The following is a 16,818-nucleotide window of genomic DNA, read 5'->3' as shown; positions in this document are numbered from 1 at the left end:
TTAATTAAATTAGTGATAAAACACTAGGATAAACTTGACAAAACCAGTTTAAGAATAGTGGTAGAGACAGAGTACAGATTGCTAGAGTGGGAGCTGAATTAGGAGAAACATCAAGTATAGACAATTTATTCTAGAAGTTTGGCTGTGCAAGGGAGTTGAGAGAGCTTGGACAGTGAGTGGGCAGCAAAATGAGGATGAATTGACTAAGTAATAGGTGAAGCAGGATGGGACAAAAATATTTTTTTTTGTCCATTCCCCTCACCCCCTGCTTTTGGTAACCTTAAGTTTGTTTTCTACGGTCTGGGAAACTGACACAATACTGTAAATCAATTGTACTTCAATCTTTAAAAAGAGAGACTTTTTTTCTCTTTGTCTTTTGAATGGGAGATATTTGCAGGTTCACACTTTGATGGGAAAGAGAGTGTAGAAAAGAAAGGGCTAAAAATAAACGTCGGAGAGGAAGATGGAGATGAAGAGCAAGAAAGGGAATGAAAATGACCAGAAATATAAATACTGAAGGAGAGAGAATTCAGAGCACAGTGCCCACTGCAACTGGTAGGAATGAAGGAAAAGACTAGTGTGAATGCTGATAAAGGTTGGTAGATGTAATTGCAGAAAGTTGAGAGGATTTTGTTGTTGGGTTTTCCAGGCCACATAAGATAAAAAACAAGAAATTAAAAGGAGTGGATTTATTAGGGTCCAACTGTTATCTTAAAAGGCATGAAATTCATTTATTTAACAAACGTTCACCTAGTACTATAATAGGGCTTCCCTAGTGGCTCAGATGGTAAAGTACTATAATAGGTTTTATGAGAATATCAAATTTTTGATGAAAAAATTGTCTTAATTTTACAAACCAATGGAAAAAAAATCTTCCCTCTTTTAGTAAATGGTAACCCTACCATTCTACCATTCATCTAGTTGCTTGGAGGAGAACCCAGGAGTCAACATTAACTCCTTCCTTTCCTTCATCTACCCTCCATACATGCACACACAACACACACACACACACACACATCCCGTATCCAACACTGGGAAGCCCTGTCAATTCTATTTCTAAAACAAGTCTGGAATTTGACTGGTACTTGCATCTCCACTGCCTCAATCTTAATCCAAACCACTAACATTTTTCATCTGGACTACCATAGTAGCCTCTGTTAAAGAATAAAAATTCAACTGAATACAATTTATAAACCTTACTGGCTTTATTCAGTGATTCATGAGTTGGGCAGCATCCAATCTAGCAGATACAAAGGAATTCTGAGGAGCCATACAAGGTAAGAATTTTATAGACAGAAGGAAGCAGAAACCAGGAAGTTGGATGAGGTAACAAAGCAGATTGATTATTGCAAGATTACTTTCCTTTAGGGGATGGCAGGGGTTTATTGGTCAGATTACCTAACTAGCACTGATCAGATTGCTGATTGGCTGGTTTAAGATTCCATTAGTGGGAGAGCTGAGAGTGTAATTAAATTACAGCTCAGTTTGGTAAAGTGAGGCTTAGTATAAACCACTCCATTTTGAGTCTTGAGACATTACTTTGCCAACAAAGGTCCGTCTAGTCAAGGCTATGACTTTTCCAGTGGTCATGTATGGATGTGAGAATTGGACTGTGAAGAAAGCTGAGCACCGAAGAATTGATGCTTTTGAACTGTGGTATTGGAGAAGACTCTTGAGAGTCCCTTGGACTCAAGGAGATCCAACCAGTCCATCCTAAAGGAGATCAGTTCTGGGTGTTCATTGGAAGGACTGATGCTGAAGCTGAAACTCCAATACTTTGGCCACCTCATGCGAAGATTTGACTCACTGGAAAAGACCCTGATGCTGGGAAGGATTGGGGGCAGGAGGAGAAGGGGACAACAGAGGATGAGGTGGCTGGATGGCATCACCGACTCGATGGGCATGAGTTTTAATAAACTCCGGGAGTTGGTGATGGACAGGGAGGCCTGGCGTGCTGTGATTCATGGGGTCGCAAAGAGTCAGACATGACTGAGCGACTGAACTGAACTGACTGAACTTGTTTCCTCCTGATAACCAACAGTGATAACATAGATCAGATCATTATACTCACCTACATAAAACCTTCTAACAGTTTCCAACTGCTCAGAAAATAAAAATTATCACCATACCCTGAAAGACCCTACATGTTTTCCTGATCACCTTCCAACACTTCCCTCATTCAAAACACCTCCAAAAAAAAAAGTTATCATAACTGGAAAAAAAAAAAAAAAAGCAAATCATCTCTTCCACACGGGGACATAGGCCCCATCTTAGTTCCTAGAATATGCTAAACTCCTGTTCATCTTGGGGGCTTTGAACTTGCTGTTCCTCTGCCTAGAGCATGCTTCCTCTGGCTTTTTCCATGACTGGCTCTTATTCAACCCTAATGTCACTCTTCCTTGATAATTTCATTAAAAATGTCTCAGTTTACTACCTATGATAGCACTTTAATGATTCCCATCATAACACCAAAGACAATCTGTAGTCATTTTATGGGTTTCCTTTTGCTGTTTGTATTTCCCACTAGAATGTAAATTCCATGAGGAATTTACATGTGTCTTATCCCCAGTTCCTAGAATAGGGCCTGGCATATGGCAGACATTCAAAAATGCAGCTTGAATAAATGAATTGCTCAAAAACAACTAAACAATAAACAAAGCAGAATGAAAGTATACTGAATTACACATAAGATAAAATTTGTGAGAGCACATAAGAAGAGATGATAAATTCTCCTTGTCTAATAAATATAATGACAATGAGAATGTTTAAGGCAAAACTAATCTATGCTATTAGAGGTCAGTATGATGCTTTCTCTTGGAGGGATGCGGGTTCTGTTTCTTTATTTGGGTGCTAACTACCCAACTGTATTCAGTTTGTGCACTTTTCTGGATGTATATTATATTTCCAAAAACAGTGAAAATTGAGGAAAAACATACTTTATATGGACCATGTGACATCAAGGTACAATAACAAATGTTCATAATGGTGGCCTAAGTGATCAATAAGATTAAGTTATGTTTATTGTGAACTACTTTCTAAAACTCCAAGTGTGTGATGTACTTTTTAAAAGATTTCCACGAAAAATAGTTAACATCATGCCACTGAGTTGGGTCTATTATCTGCAAATTTGACTTAAGTGGAGTACCTTGTGCTTCCCTGATGCTCAAGAAATAAAGTATTAATACATTAATGCCATTAGAACAACCACAAGATCCAGGTAAGGACCACTACCCCATTTTACAGAAGAGAACATTGCGGCCCAGAGAAGTTATCCAATTGTTTTATAGTTGCACATGCAGAAAGGCTGGAGTCAAGTTCCTCTGACTCTAGGAGCAGTACAGTATGCCTCTTACTACTCCCTGTATGAGTACATGGCAATCTGGAAAGAGAAGAGGCAGAGCCAATGGAGTTAGGCTTGGGCCATCTCAGGAAGAACCATCTGATAAGAAGATCCTCTGTGAGCAATGACCATCTTCAAGACTCCCTTTAACATCTCCCATGACTCCTCTCCACCTGCTTTGAGTGGCACTTGACATTCTTTTTTTTTTTTTTTTTTTTTTTTTTGGAGCACTGAAACTTTGAATCTTCATTAAGCATTCACTGAGTCTAACCACTGACATAGCTAGGCTCTGAGTGCAGCCATGTTTTATTTCTAGGGTCCTCTGTACATCTGTTCTCTGGTTATAAATAGTAATAAACAGAAATCACCCTGCAAAATTACCATCCTCTGTTGAGGCCTAGAAATTTCACTTCAAAGCTGATGAAATCATTTAGGCCAATGCCTGGGTAACCACTCCTTAAACATCTATGTTCAAGACATTAATTTATGAACCAATCAAGGATTATCAAGTCCTGATTGAATGAGAATGTAGGCTATTAGAGGAAAAGAAGTGAGACGTATAAAGTCATAAAGTGGTCTCAGGAAGTCCAGTTTTCCCAGAATTCTATCAGATCTTGAGGGCTTGGTGCAGGCCTCACCTTGGGCCAATAAGATTAATATGTGTAATTCACATAAACCAACATAACCACATAGCCCCCATGTGAGCGTCAGAAATGACAGTTCTGTATCCCAGGAGGAACCTGAACTTGATCCAAAGTTCTAAGATAAAGCACTAGATAAGACCAAGAATTGATTGGACTTGAGACCAGATTAGATTTAACAAAGCCTAGGGGCTTCCCAGGTAGCCCTAGTGGTAAAGAACCCACCTGCCAATGCAGGAGTCGTAAGAGACCCAGGTTTGATCCCTCGGTTGGGAAGATTCCCTGGAGGAGGAAATGGCAACCCACTCCAGTGTTCTTGCCTAGAGAATCCCACAGACAGAGGAGCCTGGTGGGCTACAGTCCATGGGGTCGCAAAGAGTCGAACACAACTGTGCGACTGAAAACAAGCTCACAAGCTCCAGCTCAGAGTCAGTTTTCTGGGAACAGGGAACCTGACCTCAAACAAACCCTTATAAAATATAGAAGTTATTATAAGTTTGGGAAACTTAAAGGTCATGAATGTAAATAGCTACAATATGAATGCAGCAGAAAATACCTTCCTTGGAATATTATTTTAGAAGCAGTAAATTGAGACACTGAAAGGAGGACAACGTGAAACTGTCACGGGCAAAGCCCATGAACAATGCCCAGGAAATAACAAATAGAATTTGGGCAATAAAACAAAGTCTAACCTTTTGCTTTCCCTTTGTGCTTAGTCAAGTTTCACTTGCTCAGAGGGTGCCGCCTACAGAGGTCTTGCACGCAGCACTTAAGACTGGAGTGGGAAGACCCAGAGGGATCCGGTGGAGAGGGAGGTGGGAGGGGGGATCAGGGTGGGGAATACATGTAAATCCATGGCTGATTCATGTCAATGTATGATAAATCCATGGCTGATTCATGTCAATGTATGATAAAACCACTACAATATTGTAAAGTAATTAGCCTCCACCTAATAAAAATAAATGGAAAGAAAATTAAAAAAAAAAAAGACTGGAGTTCCAGGTGCAAAAAGGCAGCAACCACACCTGGATTCAAGATGATGGCGACAGGGAGTGTGCAGAGATGCTGGGCTTCACCCTGAAATCCTGGCCGTGATTAACACGTCTGCACGGCTGGAGAGAACTCTGCGCCCCTCCCCCTGAACCAGAGATATCTACAAAGCAGCCCCGCCCACAACCTGACCAGTGGTGAAGAGCAAGTTGCTCACACCTCCTGCCTTTCTTTGATGAAGATTAAAAGCTTCCTTTTGTTTCTGAACTGAACTTGATTTCCTTCCATTGGTTCCAAGGACGCCAGGCAGAAGGACCTTTGATGGGGACCAACTCAGGAGGGTCCATAACAAAACTGCAATTAAAAAAAAAAGATTTAGCTTAGACTTCGTTTTAATTTTAGGGATGTTTCAGCCCACAGCTATTTTAGAACTGGAGACCCAGCAGAAGTGCTGAGTTTTTGTCTGTGGTAAACTGTGCATGGAGAGACCAAGGGTTGACACTTTTAATATCTAAAAAGCTCATCTATAGCAATAAATAAAAGCATTAATACTTCAAAAGATATAAATGTTTAATGATGTGAGTAGATAACTCAAAAGCAATCATATATTAAAAACATCTCTAGTAATTTAAACTGAAATTAAACAAAGCAATATTTTCCTTATTAAATTAGAATACATTAAAAAATTATGAAATTCCTAACCCTAGTGAGGTTTCAATAAAATAAGTTCTTATTTATTGCCAGTGGGGTGCAAATTGGCAGTCTTTGGGGGAAGTACTTTAAAGTTTGATAGTAAAACTAAGAGATTAACATCCTTGGTTAAACTAAATCCATTTCTTGGAACCTATCATGGCTTCCGGTCCCATCACTTCATGGTAAATAGATGGGGAAACAGTGGAAACAGTGGCTGACTTTATTTTTGGAGGCTCCAAAATCACAGCAGATGGTGATTGCAGCCATGAAACTAAAAGACGCTTACTCCTTGGAAGGAAAATTATGACCAACCTAGATAGCATATTAAAAAGCAGAGATGTTACTTTGCCAACAAAGGTCTGTCTAGTCAAGGCTATGACTTTTCCAGTGGTTATGTATAGATGTGAGAGTTGGACTATAAAGAAAGCTTAGCGCCGAAGAATTGATGCTTTTGAACTGTGGTGTTGGAGATGACTCTTGAGAGTCCCTTGGACTGCAAGGAGATCCAACCAGTCCATCCTAAAGGAGATCAGTCCTGGGTGTTCATTGGAAGGACTGAAGCTGCAGCTGAAACTGCAATACTTTGGCCACCTGATGCAAACAGCTGACTCATTTGAAAAGACCCTGATGCTGGAAAGATTGAGGGCAGGAGGGGAAGGGGACGACAAAGCATGAGATGGTTGGATGGCATCACCGACTCAATGGACATGGGTTTGGGTAGACTCCAGCAGTTGGTGATGGACAGGGAGGCCTGGCATACTGCGGTTCATGGGGTCGCAAAGAGTCAGACACGACTGAGCAACTGAACTAACTAACTAATCCTCAAGAAACAATTCCAAATATGGTAAAAGTTTTGTTCTACATTTCTTTTCATCACAGCATTAATTCAATTTGCAAAACTGTGAAAACAAATGTGAGACATTAAGCCTATTTATGCATGTGATGGACTGTTATGCAATCATAAATGATTACAAAGAGTTTATAAAAATTTGGGAAATGCTCATAACTTAATGCTAAGTAAAGTTTTAAAAGATACATACATTGTGTATTTCCCCTCTTCTATTGAGTGGAAAATTTCTCTTCCACCTGATATCGCTTTTGGACAACTATATCCCACATTTAAAGTATTTTTTCTCAACAATTTAAGATACTGAAAAGATATTGTATATCTCAGGGGTTTTTTTTTTTTCATTTTAAGATGATCACTGTTGTGTTGGACACGTTTCTTTCACATCCATTGTCTCCAGCAATCAGACAAAATGGTTCACTGGAACTTTTGATTGGAACACAATACAGTAGCAGGTTAAAACACTGTCCCACTGTGGGATAACTTCAAGAATTTTAGGGTTTTTAAATAGTTCAAAGCCCTGGATCATCGCCCTAACTCTATTTGCTCTGGCAAATGCAGTAAAAAGACTTTATTTACTGAACTACCAAAGGAAATTTACCTCAAGGTGACTCAACCCATAAAGCCATCAACAGTGAAACCCAAGGACTTTCTGGCAGAAAGACTGCATCCTGTTGGTGTTGGCTCCTGCAGGAAGAACTGCTCCATCATTAACCAGTTAGTCTACATGCTATGAGTGGTGTACAGCCAGAAGAAATGGTAATGGCTTTATGTTTTATATAAATGTTCCAGAGTAAAATCTACAGTTAGGTACTAGAAACACAGACAAACTTCTGCATTTCTCTGCATTTTTCAAACAATACTTCTTGAGGGAAGAAATGCTAATCGGATAGCTTGATCTGTGACTTAATTCCTTAGCATCACTGCCCTTGATGAGTTTGATACATATAAAAGTCTATTCTGTTACCAGAGCAGTACTTGGGAAATCACTTACATATTACCAAAAAATGTGTTCGTATAACATAATTTAAATGTTTAAATTTGCATTTCAAATTAAAAAAATGATGAGAAATGTATCATTTATCCTCTTGTCATGTATGCATGTGTGCTCAGTCATGTGTGACTCTTTGAAACCCCCTGGACTGTAGCCAGTCAAGCTCCTCTGTTCATGGAATGTTCCAGTCAAGAATACTGGGGTAGGTTGCCATATCCACCTCCAGGGGATCTTTCCAACCCAGGGATTGAACCTGCATCTTTTTCTTCTCCTGCATTGGCAGGCAGATTCTTTACCACTGTGCCACCTGGGAATAAATTTGCAAAAGTTATTTGTAATATGTGTTATCTTGGCTTTGAAATATGAAATCAGTGGTTTTCTTATTTTTTTATACTTTTTTATTGTCTTATTTCTTCTCAGTGGGATATGATTTTCTACAAGAAGGTAATAACAACATGAATTTTAAGAGCATTTGACATTTGTTGTAACAGTATGATTATTTGTCTCAACCACAGATTTACATACACTCCTATACCAAAAACAAAGGGAATTCCCTGGCAGTTCAATAGTTAGGACTCTGTGTCCTAACATGGATTTTCACTGCTGAGGAGGGCCCAGGTTCCATCCTTGGTTGGGGAACTGGGATCCCATAAGTCTCACAGTGTGGCCAAAACCAAAAACAAACAAATAAAAAAAAATCTTTATCCTCAGGTGTAATTCAGTTCAGTTCAGTTCAGTTGCTCAGTCATGTCTGACTCTTTGTGACCCCATGAATTGCAGCATGCCAGGCCTCCCTGCCCATCACCAACTCCCGGAGTCTACCCAAACCCATGTCCATTGAGTCAGTGATGACATCCAACCATCTCATCCTCTGTTGTCCCCTTCTCCTCCTGCCCCCAATCCTTCCCAGCATTAGAGTCTTTTCCAATGAGGCAACTCTTCACATGAGGTGGCCAAAGTATTGGAGTTTCAGCTTTAGCATCAGTCCTTCCAGTGAACACCCAGGACTGATCTCCTTTAGGATGGACTGGTTGGATCTTCTTGCAGTCCAAGGGACTCTCAAGAGTCATCTCCAACACCATGGTTCAAAAGCATCAATTCTTCGATGCTCAGCTTTCTTCACAGTCCAACTCTCACATCCATACATGACTACTGGAAAATCCATAGCCTTGACTAGATGGACCTTTGTTGGCAAAGTAATTAGAGCAAATCGATTTTGTTAAGAGAACAGTCAACATTCAACAGAGTGTATCAAAGATATGGAGGAACTGGAACTCTTGTACATTGCTAATAGGGATGTAAAATAGTACAACCACTTGGCAAACAGTTTGACAGTTTCTTAAAAGGTTGAACACACTCTCACTGTACAATCCAGCCATTCCAACTAAAGGTTTTATCCAAGAGAAATGAAAGTATAAATCTATACAAATACTTGCACATAAATGTTCATAGCAGTTCCACTGTAATAAACAAAAACTAAAATCAACCTAAATGTCCATTCAAAGGTGAGTGAATAAACAAATGTGATATATTGTTACCAAGTCCAAACTCACTCTGCTCGCTGTATGACAGGCCAATCAACCTAGAGACAGGGTGTTGAGGCACGGAATACAACTTCATTTGGAAAGCCAGCTGACCAAGAAGATGGCAGACTGATATCTCAAAATAGCCATCCTATTAGGATCTGGATGACAGGTTCTTTTATAGAACAGAGATGGGGGGAGATGAGGAAGTAAAGTAAAAAGGCCATTAATCTTGCAAATATCTCCTGGAATGGCCAGTCTTGGGAAGGGGATGTGTTAATTTCTTCCTTCCTGTAGCCATCCACAGGTGGACAAAGGCACTTTGGTTTAATATTCAGGCAGAGGGGCAGGGTTCCCCAAGGCTGGCCATTATATATGGACAGTATCTTTTTAATGAACAAAAGCAAAGAGAAGCAAAGGTTAAAGTAAAAGAAACTGATCCAACGTGGAGTCAGTTCTTCTTCTAACATATCTACAGTTGTACATCATCTACAGATATCTCATATCAGCAATAAAAAATGAACTGCTGATATACATAGTATCATGGATGAGTTTCAAAATAACACACTGAATAAAATCAGATAAAAAAGAATACATTCTGTTTTGAGTCCTTGTATCCAACATTCTAGAAAATTCAAGCTCATCTAAAGTCATAGAAAGCTGATTGGTGGTTGCTCAGGAATTAGGAGTCTGCAGGGGTAGGAGAGTAGGATGGAAAAGTAGCTCAAGGAAACTTTGATGAGGGCTGATGAATATGTTCATTTTCTAAAATGTCGTCATGATTTCAGGTGTGTATACACAAGTCAAAATGTATGAAACTGTACTCTAAATCTGTGCAGTTTGCTGTATGTCAATTATACCTCAATAAAGCCTTTAAAAATTGGAAGTCCCCTGGTGGTCTAGTGGTTAGGACTTGGCATTTTTCACTGCCATGGCCCCAGATCCCACAAGCTATCCAGTGCAGTCAAAAAATAAATAAAAATGAAGGGGGCTTCCTTGGTGGTCCAGGGATTAAGAATCCACCTTCCAATGCAGTGGACTTCCCTGGTGGCTCAGACGGTAAAGCGTCTGCCTACAATGTGGGAGACCCGGGTTTGATCCCTGGGTCTGGAAGATCTCCTGGAGAAGGAAATGGCAACCCACTCCAGTATTCTTGCCTGGAAAATCCAATGGACAGAGGAACCTGGTAGGCTACAGTCCATAGGATCACAAAGAGTTGGACACAACTGAGCAACTTCACTCACTTCCAATGCAGTGGACATGGGTTTAATCCCTAGTCAGGGAACTAAGATCCACACACTGTAACTAATACCTGAGGTAGCCAAGTAAATAATAAATTGATAAATATTAATATCATGAGGTCTTTAAAAATAAATAATAGAAGGAATAATGTTCAACAGAACAAAGGTTGTAAGAAAAAGCAATAAGATGTGGTGACTGAATTTCTTTAAAAGAGGAAACAAAATTTATACATCTTGTCTTTTAAAGAATTGCTTAGGGGACTTCCCTGGTGGTCCAGTGGTTAAGACTCCATGCTTCCACTGCAGGGGGCCCGGGTTCCATCCTTGGTCAAGGAATTGCTTGGGAAGCTACACAAGGACAAGCAACAGAACTGGAAGAATCTTATGGAGGGGATAGTTACTTAGTGCCTTTCTATTCACTAGGTCTTCAGCTATATAATAATACCCCTGGGAGAGATAGAGAGTTTATTAAAATATCAACAATAATGCAATCTCTCCATCAGAGATTTGGCGACAGCAAAGTAGAATCCTGAGCACATAAAATCCTGACCCAAATATAATCTAAAGTTTCTCCATCCAAGAGAGAAGGATATAAAAAATTAAAAACCCTTAGAATACAAAGCAGGCACTCACCTGACAGATTGCAGCCTATTCTGTAGGCAAGGAAAGGTGTCTAGGAAGTGCATGTGAGGACATATGTCATTCTGCAGAATCTCTTCTTTTAGTAAAACTCCACCCATGGACAATTTCCCCAAGCATCAGTTAGTATTTAAAAGTTAAACCTAATTGAAAGATTTTACATTTCAGTTGGGTAAGAGCAAAGTAGAGAGAGTGATAACAAAGGAAGGCCAGAAGCCTGGGGGTCTGCTATCTCTGATTTGATGTGCCAGCCACGGAAGCAGATATCCTAAACAAGTTAGGAATATTGGATCTGTCTTCTTCCTTGAAGCAAAGGATTAATCCTATTGAATATATCTTCCCTCTGAGGCTGCTTTGGAACTGTTGTTTAACCCTAAATCTTCTCTGGATCCTTTTGGCATATGGCTTCGAGATAACAATATGAAAATGAGCTTTGGATCTTATTTTTAAAGACCTTCATGAACAGAAAGAATAGGTTCACATCTAAAAGTTCTGACATGAACAGGGAGATTTCCAGGGTAACACAAGGGTGAAACAGACAAGAAAATGATGAGAAAGACAAAGAATACAAAAAAGAGATGAGAAGAGGGAAAGATAAACTCTAAGTCTGATTATTTTGGGGTTGTTGTTTTTCTTCAGTCACTCAGTCATGTTTGACTCTTTGTGACACCATGGATTGCAGCACACCAGGCTTCCTGTCCTTCACTATCTCCTGGAGTTTGCTAAAACTCATGTCCATTGAGTCAGTGATGCCATCCAGCCATCTCATCCTCTGTCACCCCCTTCTCCTCCTGCCCCCAATCCCTCCCAGCATCAGTGTCTTTTCCAATGAGTTAGCTCTTCACAACAGGTGGCCAAAATATTGGATCTTCAGTTTCAGCATCAGTCCTTTCAATGAATATTCAGGACTGATATCCTTCAGGATGGACTGGTTGGATCTCCTTGCAGTCCAAGGGACTCTCAAGAGTCTTATCCAATACCACAGTTCAAAAGCATCAATTCTTCAGTGCTCAGCCTTCTCTATAATCCAACTCTCACATCCACACATGACTACTGGAAAAACCATAGCTTTGACTAGACGGACCTTTGTTGGCAAAGTAATGTCTCTGCTTTTTAATATGCTGTCTAGATTGGTCATAACTTTCCTTCCAAGGAGTAAGTGTCCTTTAATTTCATGGCTGTAGTCACCATCTGCAGAGATTTTGGAGCCCAAGAAAATAAAGTCTGTCACTATTTCCACTGTTTCCCCATCTATTTGTCATGAAGTGATGGGACCAAATGCCATGACCTCAGTTTTTTAAATGTTGAGTTTTAAGCCAGTTTTTTCACTCTCCTTTTTCACTTTCGTCAAGAGGCTCTTTAGTTTCATTCAGATAATGATTAAATTAGCCGAAAAGAACAAATAAAGATCATCCACGCAGAAATTCATAGAGGGAGAATGAAGCCCAGGAAGCAATGCAAATAAAGAGGTGACATTATAAAACATTGTGCTGCTCTTGCTGGTACCTAGAATGTATGTGTAGGAGGTGGGAATTGGGGCAGGAGAGTGGGGGGGCAAACAGGAAGTTGGCATTGGCAATATGACTAGCTAGACTACTGATCTTGTTTGGAATTTACCAAATAACAATATTTTAAAAATTAAAGTATTAGCATTCCAATAGTAATAGGTATAAGTCAAGGGTGACTGCTAATGGTTTATGTGGACTATTATGTAGAAATTACTTCAGTGATGGGACTTCCCTGGTGGTCCAATGGTTAAGAATTCATCTTCCAATGCAGAGGACATGGATTCAATCCCTGGTCAGGGAACTAAGATCCCACATGATGTAGGGCAACCAAGTCCACATACCACAACAAGAAGCCCTTGTGCCACAACAAGAGAAACCTGTGCACCACAACTAGAGGAAACCCATGTATCACAACGAAGACCCAGCATTGTTAATAAATAAATAATTTGTTTAAAAAGAGCACATAAAAAAAGAGAAAGAAATAACTTCATTGATGATTGTGAGCATGCATCAACCTATTTAAGTATATTTAAGGACTTCCCTGATAGCTCAGTTGGTAAAGAATTTGCCTGCAATGCAGGAGACCCCAGTTCGATTCCTGGGTTGGGAAGATCTGTTGGAGAAGGGATAGGCTACCCACTCCAGTATTCTTGGGCTTCCCTGGTGGCTCAGCTGGTAAAGAATCTGCCTGCAATGCAGGAGACCTGGGTTCAATCCTTGGGTTGGGAAGATCCCCTGGAGAAGGGAAAGGCTCCTCACTCCAGTATTCTGGCCTAGAGAATTCCATGGACTGTATAGTCCATGGGGTCACAGAGTCAGACACAACTGAGTGACTTTTCACTATCATTATCACAATCACTGGCATGAAACGCAGACAGCCTCTGTCATATGGAAGCATGCAATCCAGCTGGGAAGCTGAACAATGCAAATAGAAATGAATACACTAAGTTCTTAAGAGTTCAAAATGCGAGCAGTTTTGTTGGAACAGCTGGAAACTTGCTGCAGTGGTAATTCCATGTAGCCCAAAGATAGCAGGGCTAACAAAAGTTTCAGTCTAAGTGTTCAAAGGGTTGTTTGCTGTTTTTCTGAGACGTCAGGTATTTATAAGCAAACTATGACTTTGGCCTATCAGACTTGATAATTTTGTCCTTTGCTCCTCAGTTGTGGGCAAGTGAAGTTTTCAAAATGGTGTAGAAGGGAAAAGACTCTAGACTGACAAAAGACAGATGAACAAGAAAAAACAAGCAGAATTTATTAACATGTGTATGATGTGTGCACATGGAAGCACTTGGCGGTGAGTAACTCAAAGGAGTGGTCAAAACTTGGGCTTATATAGTATTAATATCTTAAGAACAGAACAATAAATTTGCAGAGATTTGACAAGACAAAGAACCAGGGTTTTAGGCTTCTGAGGGTAGCAAAGTGTGGGAAGGTAAATACAGGGCAGAAACTAATGGCAGGTAAAGGTTACTTGTTCAGGCCCACTTTGGTGCTGACTTTGCATCTTCTTCATGGTCATAAAACTTGCCTGGGAGAGGGGATTTATGGCAGTCCTCATTTCTCAGAACTGTCTCCTTGTATATAGATAAGGAAAGCTCTGGAAGGCTTCATTTTGCTTCTGTTGATTCCCATTTGCCTCCAGTTGAAAATGATCTTTATGCCAAAGTGACATTTAGGTATGGCATATTCTGTTATCCTTTGATGGGAACAGCAAAAGTAAAAGAAAATGGATTTCTCTGTTCCCAGAGACAGTGTTTCTGGGTGCATTATCCAAGGAATTTACTCCCTCCTAAACACAGCAGAAGCTAAACATCTGTTCTGATCATTGAAAAAGTAATGACTGAAGTGATCATTGAGACCTAAGAATCAATAGAGATTAGAAAACTTTCAGTGATTTCTAAGTTACAGCTGGTTAACTAAGGCAGATGATCTTTTTTTTTTTCATTTATTAGTTGGAGGCTAATTACTTTACAATATTGTAGTGGTTTTTGTCATACATTGACATGAATCAGCCATGGATTTACATGTATTTTTGTGGCATGGACCCTTTGGCAGTATGGATAACAATTTTTCTAAATAAATAAAGCAAATGATCTAAGATTACAAAGAAAACCAATTACATCAAAACACAGTTATCAAAGTATTAAAATTTTTATGGTACAGTATTAAGCTTAGTCACTTAGTCGTGTCCGACTCTTTGTGACCCCATGGACTGTAGACCACCAGCCTCCTCTGTCCATGGGATTTTTCAGCCAAGAAACACTGGAGTGGGTTGCCATTTCCTTCTCCAGGGGGTCTCCTCAACCCAGCGATTGAACCCACATCTCCTCTGTCTCCTGCATTGCAGGTAGATTCTTTACCTGCTGAGCCATAGGGAAGATTGTAACACAGGATACGTGTGATTTTTTAAAAATTTTTTTGTGTGTGTGATTTTTTAATTAGTACATTAAATAGAAAGGTGTAGCAGTGGACTTTATAACTAGTTTGAAGTATTGTAATAAGTACAAACGATTTTCAAGATTGTTGCAAGAACTACTATATAACAATGCTTGTGATTCTTGTTGGTGACAAAGTCACAGGTATTGCTAATATTACTGGGGTTTGTTACCCACATCTGAAATTGAAAAAATGCTAATTTCATTTAGAGGTTGGTGAAAGTGTAACCCAGCAGGACCCTGTGAGACTCTTGGGCACTGAAGCCTTTCAAATAGTTGCTAATTTGTTAGGGAAGAGGCTTTCCTGGTGGCTCAAATGGTAAAGAATCTACCTACAATGCAAGAGACCCAGGTTTGATCCCTGGCTTGGGAAGAGCCCCTGGAGAAGGAAACGGCAACCCACTCCAGTATTATTGCCTGGGAAATCCCATGGAGAGAGGAGCCTGGCAGGCTACAGTCCATGGGGTTGAAAAAGAGTTGGACACGACTGAGCGACTGACACCTTGGGCTTCCCAGGTGGCTCAGTGGTAAAGATTCTGCCTGCCAATGAAGGAGATTCAGGAGATGTGGGTTTAATCCCTGGGTCGGGAAGATACCCTGGAGGAGGAAATGGCACCCCCTTCCCGTATTCTTGCCTGGAAAATTCTATGGACAGAGGAGCTTGGTGGGCTACAGTCCATGTGGTTGCAAAGAGTCAGACAGGACTGAGCCAGAACATGAATAAGGGAAGAGAGGGAATGCAGAAACAAGGGAGGAGAAGCCAAGAAACAGTAGTACAATCTTGGGTCAGGGCCCTGGTTCCACCTCAGGGGATGCACATAACAATATCTCTGAGCTCTTTACAGGATTGAAACCCCAAAAGGATAGAAGATGTCAGCATTCTTCTTTCCAGAAAGAACTACCTGAGGCCAGATTAAAGAAACTAGAGAAACTCATCAAGAGACAACCTGAAACCACATTAAAGAAGTGTAAGCCCTATACATACCCTTATCTTTATCAGCAACCCCACACTTGAAACATTGCTATAAAACTCCTCATCAAATCCTCCCGGGTTGAGACACACGGTTTTGAGGGCAAAACCCCACTGTGTTCCCCTTTGCCTAGCAAAGCAATAAAGCTATTCTTGTCTACTTCACAAAACTCTATCTCCAAAATTCAATTCGGCACTGCTGTACGCAGGATGAGTTTTTAGCATCAAAAATGAAGATGTAAGATTTTTCCTTCTCACAATTACAGATCTTCCTGAATTCTATTAGTTAACCTTCATTTAAGAACCCCCAAAAATCTGTGGTCTTCTCAAACATCCCCCAAAACTGGCTCTGCTAGTGTGTCCTGAGAAAATCCCCATTATATACCAAGCTACATGCTCAGACAATACCCAAGGCTTTCCAGACCCCCACCCCCTTTTCGAATCATAGAAAAGTGGTCAGAAGACTGGGCAGTGTCTCTGGCTCTGCTATTTGCACAGTATCTGTTCATAACTTTTTACCCATAACTCTCTCAGCTTGCCCTGTATCTGATGGCCTTATGTAACTTATCTTTTGAAAAAAAAATTATCATAATCATGACTTCAGACTTTAGTTCCCTCAGGACATTTAAAAATTTTTCATCTTAATGTATCACAAATGTACACTGAAAGGATTTCTGTGAACACAGTTGTTCTGTACTTGTAGCAAGAGCTGTTAGATCCATTTTTTTTTAAACATGGAATGTGAAGCAATTGAAAATAATGAAGCTGACTCAGACTCATACTTATCAATCCAAACTGTTCTAAAGAACTTTCACCTCCATGCAAAGGATCATGGTGATGATAAAAGACACCGGGTCACACCTTCTCTTTTTAAACATTCTTTCCCAGCTCAGCAAATTTAGAATGGTATACTCAACCATGCATATACACTGGGATTACAACTTCATTTCTGAAATATTTTAAGGGACTCATTCAAAAATAGAACATAGAAAGTAAA

General features: G+C 40.0%; 1 long non-coding RNA gene across 1 annotated transcript in view; it reads right to left on the bottom strand.

Moving 5' to 3' along the window:
• Window positions 1-3,278: 3,278 nt before the first annotated feature.
• LOC122689561 overlaps window positions 3,279-16,818 on the bottom strand; it is a 29,021-nt gene continuing 15,481 nt past the window's right edge. Inside the window, exons 2-3 of the long non-coding RNA XR_006339851.1 lie at window positions 5,191-5,325; window positions 3,279-3,379 (exon numbers count right to left, since the gene is read on the bottom strand). This is a non-coding gene — a long non-coding RNA (uncharacterized LOC122689561). The remainder of the gene's footprint in view (window positions 3,380-5,190; window positions 5,326-16,818) is intronic.

This window comes from Cervus elaphus, chromosome X (genome assembly GCF_910594005.1).
Source record: "Cervus elaphus chromosome X, mCerEla1.1, whole genome shotgun sequence".
Taxonomy (NCBI): Eukaryota; Metazoa; Chordata; class Mammalia; order Artiodactyla; family Cervidae; genus Cervus; species Cervus elaphus.
The sequence above is the reverse complement of the archived record's forward strand: the minus strand, read 5'-3'. Positions and strand labels throughout refer to the sequence as shown.